The sequence below is a fragment of the Neovison vison genome, chromosome 4 (assembly GCF_020171115.1).
Source record: "Neovison vison isolate M4711 chromosome 4, ASM_NN_V1, whole genome shotgun sequence".
Classification (NCBI taxonomy): Eukaryota; Metazoa; Chordata; class Mammalia; order Carnivora; family Mustelidae; genus Neogale; species Neogale vison.
The window spans coordinates 5,742,729-5,761,158 of NC_058094.1; positions in this window are offsets into that span (position 1 = coordinate 5,742,729).

Consider the following 18,430-nt stretch of genomic DNA (forward strand, 5'->3'; position numbering starts at 1 on the left):
ACAATATTTGTGCTTTTCTTGGTAATTTTGTTGTTTTAAATGTGCCCCCAAGCATAGTCCTGAACTGCTATCAAGTGTTTTACTATTATATACCTTATAGGGAAACCACTTTTTAGATAAGTTTCATTCAGGCATGAGTTATAGTGCTGTTGACCATGCATTCAATTTCAGTGAATCAACAGTATTTGTTAAGTAAGGTGTCTTTAAAATAAAATGTGAATAAAGCAAGGTTATGTATTAATTATTATTTTTCTTTTTTTAATGTATTAATTGATGAAAATATGTGACTATAGGCTTGCAAGAAACTAACTCTATTTTCCCTAGGAGCAATGGTTCAGTATTTGCTAATTCAGGGTCCGGGACAACTGTATAGGACATAACTATTGCCAATAATGGGCACTGACTCTGTGTGTGCATGTATATATATATTTCTTCATGTTCTTCAATTTTCTTACAATGGAACTGACACCATTTTCATCAAGAGGTGAGGTATCTGCTTCCCTCTTTTAAAATTGGGCAGGGGCTTGTGAACTGTCTGACCAAGAGAAAATGGTAAAAATGATGTTCTATAGTATCTGGGGCTAGATCACCAAAAAATTTCTATCTGCCTTTCATGGACATGCCCTTTGGAGACCTGAGGCATCCTGTGAAAAGCCCATGCAGGAGAAAGTATAAGAAGCAATCACATGATGCGATAAATGGTCAGGGGATGTGATCTATTTTAGTCTGCTGATTCTGAGGCAACAGCCAATCCCAACCACTAGGCATGTGGCTGACCAAATCTTGAAGATTAAGGACTAGAGGAACGTGAGCCCTCTGTTAGTCTCATTTACTTATGATTTCCAGATCTGCACAGGCCTGATCCTAACTAAATCCTTTCCTGTTTGTGGATGAATGCTATTGTGCACACCCAGCTTCATGATTTTTTTAAATCAGATAACACTGAGCTCATGCTGGGCAGCTCAGCAAGCATAATCTCTCCGTACTCCAAGATTAAACATTCTGGCTCCACGAGAGTCTGATAGGCTGAAGGAAAGCAAAAGTACAGAAAACATGGTTTTTAACTCCAAAAACATAGTTTAAGCTATGATTACTACTCTAGTCTGAGTAGAGGCACTATAGAGCATCCCTGTCTGATTCGTCATTTGAGGTACCATTGGAACTGCAGGGTCATAAGTCCCATGTGTCAGGGCATCCTGTATCAAATAATGAGCATGGATAGTAGCCCTCAAATCTGTCAGACTTATGGGTAACTCCATGGGAAACGGTATAGTCGTTCTTCAAAAAATTAAAAGTAGAATTACCATATGATCCAGGAATCCCACTTCCGAATATACACACAAAAATACTCGAAGCAGGATCTTGAAGAGTTGTCTATACACCTATGTTCATCCTAGCATTATTTATGATAACTGAAAGGCGGAAGCAACCTAACAGCCCACCGACAGATAAGTGGATAAAAAAATATGTGATACGTAGATGCAATGGCATATTATGTGGTCTTGGTGAAGAATGATATTCTGACACGCACCACCACATGGATGGCTTGAGGACATTCTGCTAAGGGAAATGAACAGGTCATAAAAGGACAATACAGTATGGTTCCACTTCAATGAAGGACCTGGAGTAGTCAAATTAATAGAGACTGGATGTAGAGTGGTGGGTGCTGGGGGCTGGACAGAAGAATGGGCAGGTGTTGCTTAATGGGTGCAGATTCAGTTTTGCAAGATAAAAACAGTTCTGGAGACTGAAGGAACTTACTACTACTGAACTAGACAGCTAAGAATAGATAGGATGGTAAGTTGTATTTTATGTGTATTTCCTCACAATTAGAAAAATGATCAATGGTTGCCAAAGGTTTGGGAGAGGGAGAGAAAGATGAATAAGTGGAGCCTAGAGATTTTTAGAGCGGCAGAACTATTCTGCATGACACTGTGATGACGGATGCATGACACTACGCATTTGTCAACACCCACAGGACATTACAACCCAAAGAGTGAACCCTAATGTGAACTATGGACCTTAGTTAATAATAATGTATCAATATATTTAATTATAACAATGGTACCACATAAGTATAAGATGTTGATAATAGAGGTAAGTTAAGTATGAGTGTGGGGAAGTATATGGTCACTTTCTGTATTTTATGCTCAATTTTTTTTTTTTTCTAAAGCTTAACTAAACTCTAACTAAATAAAATCTGATACCTTAAAGAAATATATGTTAGGGGCACTTGGTGGGGCAATGAGTGAGGTGACCAACTCTTAGTTTCCCTTGGGGTCTGATCTCAAAGTCATGTGATTGAGCCCTCTGTGGGGCTCTGCACTCAACACAGTCCACTTGGGTTTCTCTCTTCCTTCTTCCTCTACCCCTCCCACTCTGTTTCTCTCTCTCTAAAATAGATAAATAAAATCTTTTTAAAAATAGATTTATTATTCCTTAAATGGATCAGAGTAGCACGCACACATGGCATAAGTAATCTCCAAAATCCAAATTCCCAAGGGTTATGACTTCTTTTTTTTCCCACATATCAGATGGGACAAGGTACAACAACATGCCATTTATCTTAGAGACCATCTATATCCAAACCTGGCCCAGACCAAAAGGTCCCTAGAAACCTCATTAATGTATAAATACCACTGACATTTCTCTGGCAAATGTTTCCTATTAAAGCACCTAGGCTTTTCTATATTCCCTTATCTAATGAAAAATGTCATCTCTGTTATGTAACAGCCTCATGTGTTGGGAAAAATTAGCATGATTACATTATTACATATTATGTTAAGAAAGAGCACATTAAAGTGGATATAATCCTGAAGTAACACCGTGAAGGAACACTGCTGTCCTTGCCAGGTGAGAGAGAACTCCTCTCAACTGAACGTATTAATTGGGAATGAGAAATAAATTACTTGATCAGTCAGTTAGGGGCTTCATATCTATTGTCAGAATCTGATTTGTCTGAGTAAAGAGATCAACCTCAGAAAACATCCTACAATGAGTGTTAATACCTGACGAAGTTCAATATAATCTATAGTCGTTTTTCAGAATCAGCCTTGGAAGATAACTCAACATGTTAAAGTATCAAGATGGAGATTCTAGCCAGCTGTCCATTGAAGAACGAGGGGAATAACCACAGAATGAGTTCTCAGGCTCTCAGCACCCCGTGTAGGGCTGATTTAGGCCAGCTTTCCATTTATTGCCTGATCTCTGTAAGCTCTCATTCTGACCTACAGCTTCTTTAGATTCTGGTGGATTAACTCAGAACTCCCAAAGGTCTAGATATATCCCTTTCTCCAGTGTACAGTAACCTTGTTAAATGGCTCCAGGTGCCTTGGGGAAGAGCTTAGAGGAAGAGCCACAGGATGCATTTAAGGCAGGAATAAATACAGCTGCTCTGAACATCATCTTCAAATGTATCCAGCCTCCTCTTCATTCAGGGGTCTCTGGCTGTGGGGATTAGACTTCAGGTCATACGTTTTCACTTTAGCTTCTCAAATCAGGTTTCAGCTCCTCAGACCTGTGGTTCATATGCATCAGGATACCCCTCAGAGAGCTGCACATCTGTGCTGTTACTTTGGACAGAAAATCATTTAGTTGTCATCACAGATTCCCATGAGCCAAAACACTCCAACCTTGAAATCTTTTATAGTAATGTGCCAATCTTATCTCTGATAGTTAAGTATCACCAGCACCTACACCCTGCTACTATGAGGTTTTATTACTCTCACTGAAATCAGAGAGCCCGATTCCTTGGTAGAATTTCACCCCACCATGCTCATCACCACAGAACTTTCAAGATGCTAGTGTTTTCTTCAACTATAAATTTTTAATGGCTTGGTGAAGAGAATTTCCCATGGGCCTTTCCAGAGTTATTTTTAGGATGTGATGAGTTTACCCAGACTGTATCTCATCCAGTATTCCCCTGATATTCACTTCAGGTGATTCTTTTGTCTAAAGTATGTAAGTTAAGTCCTGGTATGTCAACCTTTTAGATTATAGACCACAGCTTATCTAGGCTCCCATTACTTCACCAAATAGTTTATTATAAATGTTACCTGTTCTTCAAGCTAACACATGCGATTTTAAATCTTGGTTGAACACACACATATTAGTAAAGGTTTTTTTTCCTCATATAATCTTACATTTTGTCCTTTCTGATCTTTTATAACTAGGATCTATCCCTACATATGGTTCCCAATTTTTTGATGATAGAAGTTCACAACATTTTTGTAATTCCTTTATGTATATTTCTCTCCACCTAGAGTAGACCTTGCAGTTGTTTCCTTGGACATACTGGAGTTTTACTTTCATTGTGGGCCTGGGGGGGGGAAATGTGTTAAGGAAGAATTATAAATAGAGTAGGCATTCCTTTATGAAGCACCTGGTCCAGGTGAAATTTCTGCAGGGTTTTTAATAAAAGGGATGTCTGGTTTACTCAGATTGGGAGGAGGGAATTCATTATGTACAAAATTCTGCACTTGCTGAAATCCTTCCAATGATAAAACTATGCTAAAATTGCACAAGATAATGGATAAATTTTTAGATGACTTAGAGACTTTATGGTCCAGCACTTCTTTGGGTAGGGAGTTGAAAGATATAAGTTTATTGTCATTTTGGGAGGGCACCTGGGTGGCTCAGTTAGTTAAGTGATTGTTTTCGGCTCAGGTCATGGTCCCAGAGTCCTAGGATGGAGCCCTGCACTGGGTTCCCTGTTCCTCAGGGAGCCTGCTTCTCCCTCTCCCTCTCCCTCCCACTTCTCCAGCTTGTGCTCTTTCTCTATGTGTCAAATAAATAAAATCTTAAAAAAAAAAAATATTGTCATTTTTGTAAGCTTTCTAGAACAGTCAAAAGCACTCAGCCTGTCTCACAAACTTTGTAATCATTATTGTTTCTATAACCATCAAATTCAGTAGCCATTTACTCTTCCAAAGCGTTGACCCAAAAACCAAACTCTACCCTTTCCACCATCTGGAGATAATCGGTGTAATAATGAGTCCACTTATGTCATAGATTTTCAGAATCCCATCTCATCTGTAAGGAGATCATTGATACACTCAACAAGTATGTAGGTACAGTGCTGAGTGTTCTTGGTTTAGTTTTACCAACTCTACGAGGCAGAATTCTAAACAGGGTACACCCCTGTTTATAGTTCAAATGAAAGTACTTTAGCAAGGGGACAGAGCAGAGTTAAGGGACTAAATGAGGGATTTTGAAACACCCAGACTAGGAACAACGCTAAGCCAATGCTACCATAGGGTTAAAGTTTTAAAGTAAGAATTAGTATTGTCAGAGCTCAGGGATGGCTGGATCTGAAGAGCATGGAGTATGTAGAAGTAACTATATACTCTTAGAGGACAAAGGTGATGCCAGATTAATGGCTCCAAGCCAGACAGTGCAAGGCAGAAATATCCTTATAATCTTACCCATATTTGTCTCTACTGATCTTCAGCTGGTGTTCCCATTGACTGAATACAGGGAAAACCAATCAGCAAGCCAATGTGGTGGTGCAGACCACTGAGGCCAACCATTCAAGGCATACAGCTGAATACAGAAGTGCAGAGAACAGATCTGTTGGTGAAATAGGGGGAAAAAAAAGTCATCAAGACAATAATGCAACAATCAAGGCCATATATCACCATGGCTTGGACCATTTATGAGATTTTGAGATTTATGACCATTTATGAGAATTTATGAGATTTTGGACATATTTCTAAGAAAGATATAACAAGACGAGGTGGATTGAATGTGCATCTGGGAAAGAGAAATATGTAATAGACATCGAAAAAAATTATGGAAAAAGCAGGATTGAGAGAACATTTAATTTGAATATGATAACTCTGAAATGTCATTGACCATCTAAGGGGAGAGGCCAACTAAGCAGCTAAAATATATAAATCTTGAGTTCAGAGCAGAGTCTAGCCTGGAGGTATAATTCACAATTAGTATTATTATTTAAGAATTATAATTGCTAAATAATCTGTAAAGGGCTTAGCTGATAATAGGAATCCAATAAATGTGAAGTTCTATTTCTGTTGATCTTCAAAGGAAGACTAAAATGGCTTATGCCCAAATACACCCTTCTATCTAAGCCTGACAAATACAGGAAAATGGAGGAGATTTCAAAGGGGATGAAACCACAAGTGTAAAATATACAGTCAATAGAATAAACACTGCAGTAGATATAATTCTGAAAATAAGGCAAACCACAGGGGGCTCTATTTCTTCTGGATGAAGTTGGGTTTATATACCACCCAGAGAATTTTCTGTAGCCTTTAACAATACCTCACTGAGCATATAATTGCCAGAAAGGTGGGAAAGAATTAAGCACTGTGAGTAATATCCTTTGTAATGTCTCACAGAGAAAGGTTAAGGAAATTTCATTTGCTATGAGAAGATGGAAATAAATTAGTTAAGTCACCATGGAAAATCAGGCAGGCAGGACCAGATAGTGATAAGATCCAGAGGAAGAAATATGAGACTTTTAAAAATAGACATTTTAATTCATACATTAATAAATGTGAGACCAATTTTACAGAGGAGAACCAATGCAAAAAGCATCAAGATTTTTCAGCTTAAGTTAGAAAGAACTGGATGTCTTTATAAGACAAGTCAGTTGTTATGAGGTTTTTACTATTTATTTACATATTTAAATGGGCAGGAGCAAATAAATCAAATCAAGCCTTGAATATGGAAATCTCTTTAACATTCTCAGAAGCCTGAGAGTAAGAAGGAAAAAAAAAAAAAAGTTTTAAGTGAAATAGTCAGAAGCCCTTTCTGATCATAATGGTTGCTGAAACATTTATTCAAGACCCATTCATGTTTTAGTCCTCCTTTTATGAAAATTTGGGTTCTCAATAACTATTAATGCATTATTTTATTAATTGGATACAAACCTATATGCAAGTAGTAGGTAGAAAGAAGATCACTTTTTGTGCCAGAAAGTGAGTATGAATGGCAGAGTAGAGTCATTTTATGTAATATAGACTAGAGGATGGTAATGAGGATAAATGAAATTTAAGTCACAAACACCCAGGAATAAGAATTGCAAGCCCTCATCTATTTCACAGATAAAGCCAAAACTGAAGAGAATGGATGATTGAGATCAAAGCTGATTGTTCATCTCTTGATGTGGAGATATGTATGGACTGGAGAAGACGATGCTGACAGTTGTGGTGGGACACAACCCCTGGATGCCTGTGGGGCTCTGCACTTGACTCCATGAACTCCACTTAACCAGTTTTATGCATCCAAGTCATATCCTATGTCAGTTAGGGTAGATGTGGGTGTAAGTCACAGCACACCTCCAACTGGCTTAAACAATAGATGTTAGTTACCGGATTCATTGTTTTATTTGCTATGAAGTCCAGAATTGGAGTCGACCTTGGGTTGAGACTGATTTATCAGGTCAAAAACACATACAAGAATACGATTCTTTCCTTCTTTTCCTGCTGTTTCCCAGGGAGTCAGCCTTATCCTAAGGTTGACTTGCCACTGTGGTCACCAGATAGCTGGCAATAGGAGACCAAGGCCTGAGGTCAGGGATAGGGATGTAGGTGAGATCACTGCAGCTGGGCAGCTGGTACTCCCTGGGGGAGATTCCTCTAAGGAGTATCCTTGACCAGGAGCAGAAGAATGGAGAGTGGGACCCTGGCAAGCAGGCACAGATGCACATTCACTCTCAAGCTGCCACATATTGCCTGAAGTCAAAGGTCAGAATTTTAAGTCATGATTAATAGAGACCACTTAGAACTGAGGTCACCTGCTTTCAGACTGTACCTTAACATAGTACAAATGTTTTGTAAAATTATGAAGATAAACCCAAAAGAGTCATGATATTATTCATTTCACTCTCCCTATTTTCAAATATGAAGTAGGACCTAAGTTTTATTTTCATTTTTTCCCTTTGTGCCAAACAAAGACAGTGTGGAAGCATGGAAACAGGTATACAATATGTACTGTAGAGCAGGTGCTGCCCTCAGCCTTGGTACACATTAACTTTCCATCATTTTTACAAAATTATGAGATAGGTTTTGTGATGAACTTCTTTGTGCCAACAAGGAAAGTGGCACCACATACAACTAAATACTAGCTGATCTGAGATCTAAACCTTCACAGCTTACCACTCTCTGAATACTCTTTGAAGGAATGAATGCATTAATTAATAAAAGAATCACTGCATTAATGAATGAATAATAAATGGAATGAAAATGTTTCTGTCTGCATATGTTAAACATGTCTGTGCTCTCTTTAGGGAGAGTATCCCAAGACATGCTACTACATGTTAGGGGAGCTGATTTCCACCTCTAAAAATGCCCTTACCTCTCCATCTAATTTTGAACCACTTCCATACTACTCAGGGACATTGTCCATTCAACCATTACACCGGGATTAAAATTCTGCCCTTTCTACTTCACAGAGCATCTTTGTGGATATAAGGAGATGAGACATTTTGGAAGTACACTGGAAACTATCAGGCATCACAGTAACATCAAGTATAATTCTAAGCAATGTAAAACTTTGCAGGTAGTAAAATTCTTCCCCTGTGATTATCAAGATGTTGATGAATAATAAATACCTGAAGGGCACAGTCTGTGGTTATTAACTCAGCAATTGAGATCTGCCATAATCATCAAATTTTAGAATTTTAGAGTAAAAGAGCAATTAAAGATCCTTTGCTTTGATCCCTCATGTTTCATATTGGTACTGTCTTAAGATCATCTCACCTGTGGGGCACAGAATCATCAGCACAAAGTGGTCCCTGTTTGTCCTACCCAGTCTAATCATGAGTAAATGATGCCAGGATGTGTTCAAACCCTCAGGAGCAGTAATGTCATTGCATGAAAAAGTAAGAATGTCTGGTTGCCATCATCAGCTCTTTAAGTCACTCAGAACAAATAATTATTTGTACTGAAATAAACAGTGTTTATTTAGTGAATAAATTGTAATATTTTAGAGACTAGGCAGTAGCATATCTTTCTCTTTTGAGCTGGTACTCCAGGGAGGTAACTGGCCCTGACAGGGCTAGTATGTTTCCATAACTTACTAGCTAGGTGAACCTGGCCAATTCTCTTAAACTGTCTGATATTTTTGACTCAAGTAGAATATGGCAGCATTTTAGGTAGTTGTTGAATTAATCAATGAGGGAATAGGGGAATGGATGACACATAGGTCAGCCACACCACAATAATGCTGCATGGTCAACCACCCCAAGATCTGCACAAAACACACATTATTATACTCACATTCCTGGAGGCCAATTAAAGCAACTCTACAGGTGGGATTTCTCTGTTGCATGGTGAATCATTCTTCTGGGTTGATGAAGATACCCAGAGCAGGTCCTTCTCATGTCACATCAGAAGCTTAGAAGAGTGAGCCTAATGTGTGGGAAACTTTTAAGTCCCTACCAATGTCACCTGATTAATGTCCCACTTAAAGCAGATTGTATACATGAGCCCCAAATCAAGAGATGAAGAAGAATATTTAACCTGCCATGAGGCCACAGTAAGTGCCATGCCCAACATAAATTGGGAGGTAGGTATTCCGTGCTGTCTTGTGTTCTCCAAAATTTATATGTTGAAATCCTGACCCCCTAACACCCAATGTGACTGTATTTGGGGATAGGGTCTTTAAGGTCTTTAAGGAGGCAGTTAAGTCTAAATAATGCAATAAAGGTGGCCCTAATCCAAAAGGATTAATGTCCTTACAAGAAGTAGAAGAGACTTCAGGAGAATGCCCACAGAACAAAAGGCCTTATGAGGACACAAGAAACAGGTGGGTATGATAGGTATAACTACTATTTTGTTACAATGCTTAGAATGGCAGAGCAAATAGCACATCCTTGAGTCAGAGAAATACTTTCCCTGGATAGTGTTTGTATAAATCCTTCTCTTTGATTTTGAGATTTAAAAATATATATATTTTATTTATTTGACAGAGAGAGAACAAGCAGAGGGAGTGACAGGCAGAGAAAGAGGGAGAAGTACATCCCTGCTGAGCAGAGAGCCTGATGTGGGACTTGACCCCAGGACACTGGGATCATGACCTGAGCTGAAGGCAGCTGTTTAACCGACTGAGCCACCCAGCCACCCTATTTTTAAGAGTTATTAATAAAAAGGGGAATTGGTAAAATCTTGCTTATCTCAGTCTCTTTGAATGTGTTTTTGTGTGTGCAAACATGTGCACATGTGAATGTGTGTATTGCTGACTTTATCCCTGTTGTGATCCGACTGAAATTAAATTTATGGTTTGCCTCTCAGGGGCAGGGTGATCGCCAAAACTTTTGAGTCTGTTTCCCTCAAGATTCACCCTCCTGAAGAGTACTGTCTATTTATATGGCTATAACTGACTCCTTGCCAACCTCCTCCATATACATACCAACTCAAACACACGCATATCTACATACACAGACCCCCAACATGGACAGCACCAGGCCACACCAGAGCATAGACATGCACATGCATGCACACACATGCACACACACACACTTTCTCTTCTTTGCTTATGTAGCACGTATCATCTTCTCCAGCTCATTTTTCTTATCATATTCCTTGAAAGATTTTGTGACCCTCATTTACTGTAAGCAATGACTAATTTTATGGGTCAACTTGACAGGGCCACAGGATGCCCAGATATTTGGTAAAACATGATTTCTTTTGTGTGTGAGGGTACTTTGGATAAGATGAGCATTTGAGTTGACTAACTCAGATGGACTGACTAACACTGATCACCCTCCCCAGCATGAGTGGGCACCATCCAACCTGTTGAGGGTCTGAATAGAACAAAAAGGTGGAGGAAAGAGGGGCTCCCTCTTGATTGCTGAGCTACAACCTCAACCTTCTGCTCTCAGAAGTCCTGATTCTCAACCTGCTGACTAGGACTGTTGTAGAACATTGGCTCTCTGGCTCTTAGGCCCTCACACTGTACTACCCAGTTTCCTGGGTCTCCAGCTTGCTGAGAGCTGAGGGCAGAAATTTGCAGCTTTCATAATCCTGAGGACCAGTACCTGAGAATAGATCTGTTTATACATACCCCGTTGAATCTGTGTCTCTGGAGAACCCTGACTAATACATTGTATTGATTTACTTTCACTTTTCATACATTTTAGACTTGAACTTGCCTTTCTTCTATCACCAATATAATGGCAGATCCTTGAGGAATCCACATGATGATTTTTTGCTGTCATTTTCTTTGTGCCTAATAACCTGTACTATACACCACCAGGGGAAGCACATTATGGGCACTCAAGAAAAAAACCTTTAATTAAAAAACACATTAAGTAAAAAAGAAAAAAAACACATTAAGTAATAAATGACTATATTTCCAATTTTCACATGGAATATTGTAATTTTATTAAGAATTTGTAATATGTTTATATTATGTAGGTCTCACATCTATCTAATAAATAAATTCTGAAATCTTCTGATTGCAAAAGTAATAAGCATTTATTATATGGATTGAAAATAATGTTAATGAATGTAAAAATATTTAAAAATCATATAAAAATCACATTTAAAGTCAGTCTCTGTTAATATTTAATGACTTCTCTTCTACTATGTAATTTATAATTTTACATTATACGGAGCCAAGATCACACTACATATTTTATGCCCTCCTCTTTTCAATTAATATTATATTGTGAATATTTTCCCATCGTTAAAAATGTTGTCAAAGATGTTTATGCCTGCACGCGTAAATCAATAATAAAATGATTTAGGTGTGTTAATGTAGTCATGCAGTGATAGGATTAAAATGAATACATTAACAGAATCTTTCCTCCCATATGGATACTTCCTTTAAGCCAAAGCTCCTTATTACCAAAATGCCTATGTGCTTAGTTAGTAAGCTGAAGTTAGAAATTCACAGAGGCTTAATATCTTTATCACAGAGATTAATGAGGAGGTATACTTAATACCCTCACACAATACTAGACAGCTGATATATAGTGTATGATATAAATTCCATTCTGTAAAAGTTAAGCTACTGTAATATTCGTTTAACATATTAATGGGCTCTGTGGATGAGAATAAATTTAGCATGACACAAGTTTTCTGCCCTTGGGTATGAGCAATCTATTTGAAAGACCAGACATATACATGTGAGACAGTTATACAACCCTCTCAATGAACCGAATAGGGATGCACAATGTAGAAGTGGAAAGTCCAACTGGATGGGTGCCATCCAAGAAAGCTTCCTGGAAAAACCTGGGCTTCCTGGACTTGCCTTTGGTATTCTGAACAATGGACTGTGGTGGAGGGATAGTATTTACTCAGGACCTGTTATAAATCAGTCCTCATCTCTGGTTACCCTCACAGTATTCCCTGGAGAACCAGCAATGACATTGACTTTTGATAAATGTGACTTGAACACTCTGACTCCACATCTATGCTCTTTAAATGGCACTCCCAATGGGATGACTAGAAAGGAGAGCACATTGAGGCCAAGAACAGTGTATGCAAAAGCCCAGATAAAGAAGGGATCTAGGAGTGCAGAGGGACAGCCCCCAAGGCAGGTGCATTGCACTCCGTGGAGTTGAGAGCATGGCTGTGGTGAGAGGAAATGTAACAGAGAGTCACATGGTAAGAGATGCTAAATAATAAAAGATAGAATCCATGAAGGTACTTTGGGGCACTGAGTCCCTTGATATGGTCCCATTAGCTAGAACCTTAGCTAATGACATCAATTTTGCATTTAGTTGGCTAAAAACTGCTTGGAAAAAACCAATTCATTAGAAAAGTGTGTGTGTGTGCGTGTGTATGTGTATATATATAGAGAGAAATCATGAAATCCCATCTTCTCTATTATAGTGAAAACATAATTGATTTTTAATGAGAGTAAACTGAAGGGCCCTTTTAAGCACACTAATATACGTAGTCAAAATGAATCATTTTCGTATGTCACAAGGACCCCTAGACTGTAAGAGACCTGGCCTTGCCCTCAGAGTGCTTAGAACCTAGTGAGAGAGACAACGTGTAACAGGTGCTTTGAAGGAAAGGGCTGGGCACCATGAAGACTCACAAAATGGCAGTTGGTCTAGAGGGGAATGGAGGGTCCTCTTTAGGAAAGGGTGCAGTAGGAAATAGTGGCTGATTTCAGATCTCTAAAACACTGGGGAGCCTGGGCAAATGGGGAAAGATGAGGCATTCAGGCACAGATAGAATATCACAGTCCCTATCATTTGACTCATTAAAGATTATTTTAGCAACAACAACAACAACAACAAAAGCTGTGGTGGCCAAAATACGAACAAGAGGGAACAGCAAGTCACATGCAATCAAAAAGGTCAGTGGGGCTGGATGTTGCAGGGCTTACAAGCCAAGGGAAAGAGCTGGTATTCAGTCCAAGAAAAATGAGCCATTGAGGAACCTTCCCCATATGACTGGACATTAGTTAAAACGGAGGGCTGGGATGAAGAGAAAGAGAGGTGTCTCAATGCCAAATGACCAGTGATGGGGTAAAGATAAAGAAGTTATAAGCAGTGTTAAGGGGCTTGGCATAATGTAAAAAGAAAGACCTGAGTTCTGCACAAGGGTATATAGGAGAAATAAAAAAGAATACAGCTCCTGTGTAATAATATACAGAGAGATAGAATATTTTAAATTAATCAATGCAGTGCAGGGTGCTAGATGAGACAGGAATAATTAGACTAATATTGGAGATTCCACAGTTGACAAATCTCATTCAAAGCCAGGCCCTGTTACTTATCAGCATTGAGAGTGCAGTCAGTTACCTAATTGCTATGAGCCTCACTTTTTGCTTCCACAAAATGTGAATAATCATGACTCCAATTGTATAGAGTTTGGAGAAGGATTAGATGACATAATATAGTCAAAGCAATTAACACAGAGCGTATAATCACCAAAGCCTGTTAGATGTGACTGTTTTTAGAGAATTTCCATTACTGTTGCTGTTGTAATGCCATTACTAAAATCATCTTAATCACCATTGTTTTAAGAGCTTTAACAGACATATCCTTTAACATAGTCAAGTATTAATGTGATCCATTTGGGGAACTGAGTTAGCAACAGGTCAGAGTAATGAAATATTTCAGAAAAGATAAGAGATTTGATGTTGATTCAACCAGGAACTCTAAGGAGCAACCAGTAGTTCAGAAATGAGTCTGCTACAACCAACATTCATCAACAGCTTTGGAGGTGATTTATAATTAATCCTCAAAATAATCATGAAATGGGTATAAGTATGGTCTCCTTTTTACTAATGAGGAAACTGGGGTATAGGGGATTAAGTAACTTTATAAACTTATAAAGTCAGTTTATAAGCAGAGGAGATGGAATTTGAATACTAAGAGGCTATCTCCAGAATGGCCAAGCTTAACCTCTAGGCACCCCTGCCTCTGTTGGGTTACAATGGGCAGTGGTGAAGGTGGTTTGCATCATGCTGCTCTTAGATCAATTTCTAATTTCTGCATGGGGTGCTACAGATAATATCACAAAAAGGAACTATTTCCTGAAACAAATTACCTGGGAAACTCCTGGAGAGGGACATGACATAGAGGCTGTATTATCATTTTTCCTTTTTTGAGGTTTCAAAATAAAAGATACATCCTAGATTCCATGTATTGTGGAGTTCCGTGTACTATTCAATCATTGGGTCAAGCAAAGGAAAACTGCATTCACAGATGAATCGTGTCTGCAATCAGCCTTGAACTTCCTGTGTCCAATTGAAGAAATGATTTTCTTTGGTAATGCAACATTTGATGCAGATGGATGGTCAAATTACTCCCCAGTGTCTGAACACTCTCCGGCAAAATGAGGAAGACTTCAGTCAATTTGATTTGTACAGAAAACCATTATTGCTCAAACTAGCCAACCATCACTAATGTTTTTGTATAAAGCTGTGGAGTTCAGGGGTCTCTGGGATGTGCTGAAGCTGTGGAATCAGGAGATACATGCTTCCCCTATCCTTCAAGGCCAGCTCACATGTCATCCCCCTGACCACCAGAAACAGAACAAATGGCTGGCAGAACACTTGGCTTCCACTTCTCCTGTCTTAGTGCCCATCACAACATATTAGACTTGTTACCCTCCTGGCTTCTGGACAACACTGATCTATGGATGCTGATGAGAATCATTTTTAAAGTTTTTTTTTTTTTTTCCTTACCCAAAGGCCCTGAGTTGATGTGGAAAATTGTTTCACATATAACTTGAACATTATAGCTGGTTGTAGCTCTATTGTGGTGCTCCCAATTTTCCGCTTGTTCAACCTCCATCTCCCTGCTAACCCAGCTTGCTGCTGCATCTCCTGGAAGGCTGCATAGAGACATACACCATGTCCAGCTTACTGGTTTTCCTTCTGCCTCCTGGCCCATGACAATGACCCTGCAAGTCCATTCCTACTTTCAGTAACACAACCACAGTCGCTTCTGTCTCTCCCGATGCATCCCTCTCTTCCTCAGTAGGCAAATGCATCTATTTTCTCACTGTTCTCTCTTGCAGGCAAGTGGGACAAGAGGCAGGGGTGTAGGAGTTGTAGTCAAGTAAGTTTTCTTGATAGAGTTGTTGCAGGTTTACCAAATGCATCAAACAAATCCCTGGATCCTCTGGGATGCAGTCCAGGGCATGTGGGGGATTAACTGGAATGGGACAGGGTCAGGGTTTGGTAGGTTAATGTCCAGCTTTGTCCTCTACTCATGATTCTTTCTCACTTCAGGCCTGGCCATAGTGGTCTTCTGTGCCTAAACTCTAGCTCAGTTACAGCACTCCTTTCTCTCATGGATATGCTGTCTCTCCCAGCACCCTATCTTGTGGATCTTTTCTACCTTAGGCCACTCCTCAGATCTTAATAATACAGAACAGTAGTGGCCAAGATTCATCTTCTTCCCCATGCTTCTCCTACATGTCATGAAAATAAAGGCATATGGCCACTCCCACTGATCGAGGTAAAGAGACTCAGAAGTCCAAGGGAAATGAAAATTAGTGGAAATATATCTTTCTCTTGTAAGATGAGGGAGAGATATGACCTCTTATTTTACTAAGAACCACAGTTTATTCAAAAATATGTAATATGTTTACATAAGCAAGAAAGCCAGTCACAATGACTTTTTCTCAGAGAAAGAGAGCAGAGATAGATAACATAGTTAAACCTACATGTCAGTATGTCCAAATATCACCTTCAAACCACACGGCTCTGAATATATCTTAATTTGTTTTATATCAAAATTTATTTTAACCTCTATTTCTTCACCCCACCAATTAGGTAAGTGCCTTGCACTCAGTGGCAATATCCTGTTTATAATGACATCATCATCTAAAACACAAAAGTCACTTGAAGAACATTATCTCTGCCATATTCCTTGGTATGTAATATTAAATGCAGTTATTTTGGCATTTGATAAGACACCTTATAAAGAGGATACAGGAGGGGCACCTGGGTGGCTCGGTGGGTTAAACTTCTGCCTTTTGCTCAGTTCATGGTCTCAGGGTCCTGGGATCAAGCCCGGCATCGGACTCTGCTCAGCAGGGAGCCTGCTTCCCCCTCTCTCTCTGCCTGCCTCTCTGCCTACTTGTGATCTCTCTCTCTCTCTCTGTCAAACAAATAAAAAAAATCTTTAAAAAAAGGATATAGGATATTTTATTTCCCAACACTGACAGATAAGCAGGCTGAGGTCCAGAGGTATTTCCTACCTCAAAGTCAAAGCCCTAGAAGCACATAATCCACCCAATCCTATAACAAATGATCCATACTCTTTGACCAAGGAAAGCTATATGTAATCAGTCCATCCATCCATCCATTAATCCATCCATCGATCCATCTGTCCATCTGCCCATCTATCCAACCACTTATGTAGTTATTTACCACAAATATATTAAACAATATTATATACCAGATGATGTGATAGTCACTGGGGAAATGATATGAGTGAAAAAGAAATCTATCTTTACCCTCAAAGAGACTATATCCTGGTCAGGAAACAAATATTCATCAAATAATCCAACACAAACACAGCAAGAACAATGTAAGTTGGGTACCCATACAAATGTTCACCAAACAGTTTCTCACAGAACAGTTTTGTCAGACTCTGGCTAGGCATCCTGATGATGCACCATCTTCTCTCTAGACCTGTATGCTCCCATTCCAGCCAGCTACATGTTTCAACCCACCTCGTCCCCTGTACCAGTGTACTGAAAGGATACAAAGAGGGGCTCGCATAGCACTGGACCAAGCACTGACCTTTCTTTGCTGTTGCATCTGCCATGACTTTGATGCTGAGCAAGTGCCTGGTTCCCTTCTAATTCTCCTTCCCCATCTTGAGCCTGGGGTGTCAGAGAAAAAGGAGCTTGCCTGGAGATGTGGTGTGATGGAAGAGCAGTGACCTCCCTTTAGGAAAACCTAAAAAAAAGTGTGTTTATTAAATAATCAGTATGTACGCTGAACATAGTGGGTATCTGTCAAAATCCAAAGCAGAAATACTAGCTGCCATTCATGGAGTGTTCACACCTGCTTCGCTGCCATCACCAAACTTCCAAAGTCTACGACCCTGGTTGTGTAGTATAGTCCATGTTGTGGTCACAGCTACTCAGATGCCATCTGTGTTTGTCTTGGTAGAAGTTTTGAGTAAATAAATATTACTTTGAAAATAGCAAATACTTAACAAAGAAATTGTTGCTCACCCTTTGTCCATACCTGTCTCCTAAGTTTGTTGTACAACTTAAACACACACACACACACACAATGAAAATTAAGGATTTTTTTTAGGAGATGATCCAGAATTGTCAAACAAATATGGTCTATTTTGTGAGGAGATGTTTGTTATAATTTATTAATTATAATAACTAAATTATATAATAACTAAAATTATATAACTAAAATTTGTTATAATTTAATCTTAGAGTCAGATGGATTCGACATTCATTCTTGGATCAGCAATTCATAATTGTGTAACCTCGGGAAGTGACCTTGTTTTGAGTGTGTGTTTGTGTGTGTCTCAGCTTCCTCATCTCTAAAATTGAGATAAAAATCCACACATTTTAAATATTTAATGACACACTTCAGCAGAGTGCATGATATGTTTTAGGATTGCAATAGCTCTACGTCTCAGACCTATGTGATTCGGGAAGATGATACTTACACCATTCCAACAGCTCAGAGAACAGTAAGCTGATTAATTCATCTTTTACCATGACTTTTAAAGAACCAAATATGATTTTAAAATGTGAACTCTGTATACATCTGCCTTGATCTGATTATATAAGGAATTATCTCTTTGAAATGTGTTGTGATCCTAAAGCTTATTTTATTCTTTATTCTGTGTGATTCTTTTCTAAAGTTGGTTGGTAAAGGCAAGGGGAGAAGCACAGTCTGAACAGACAAATGTCTAAGGCTTTTTTTTTTTTTTTTTTTTTTTTTTATGAGACAGCATGGCATTATAGGAAAAAAGCCTAGACCAGGAGTCAGAAACCTGGATTAGAACTCT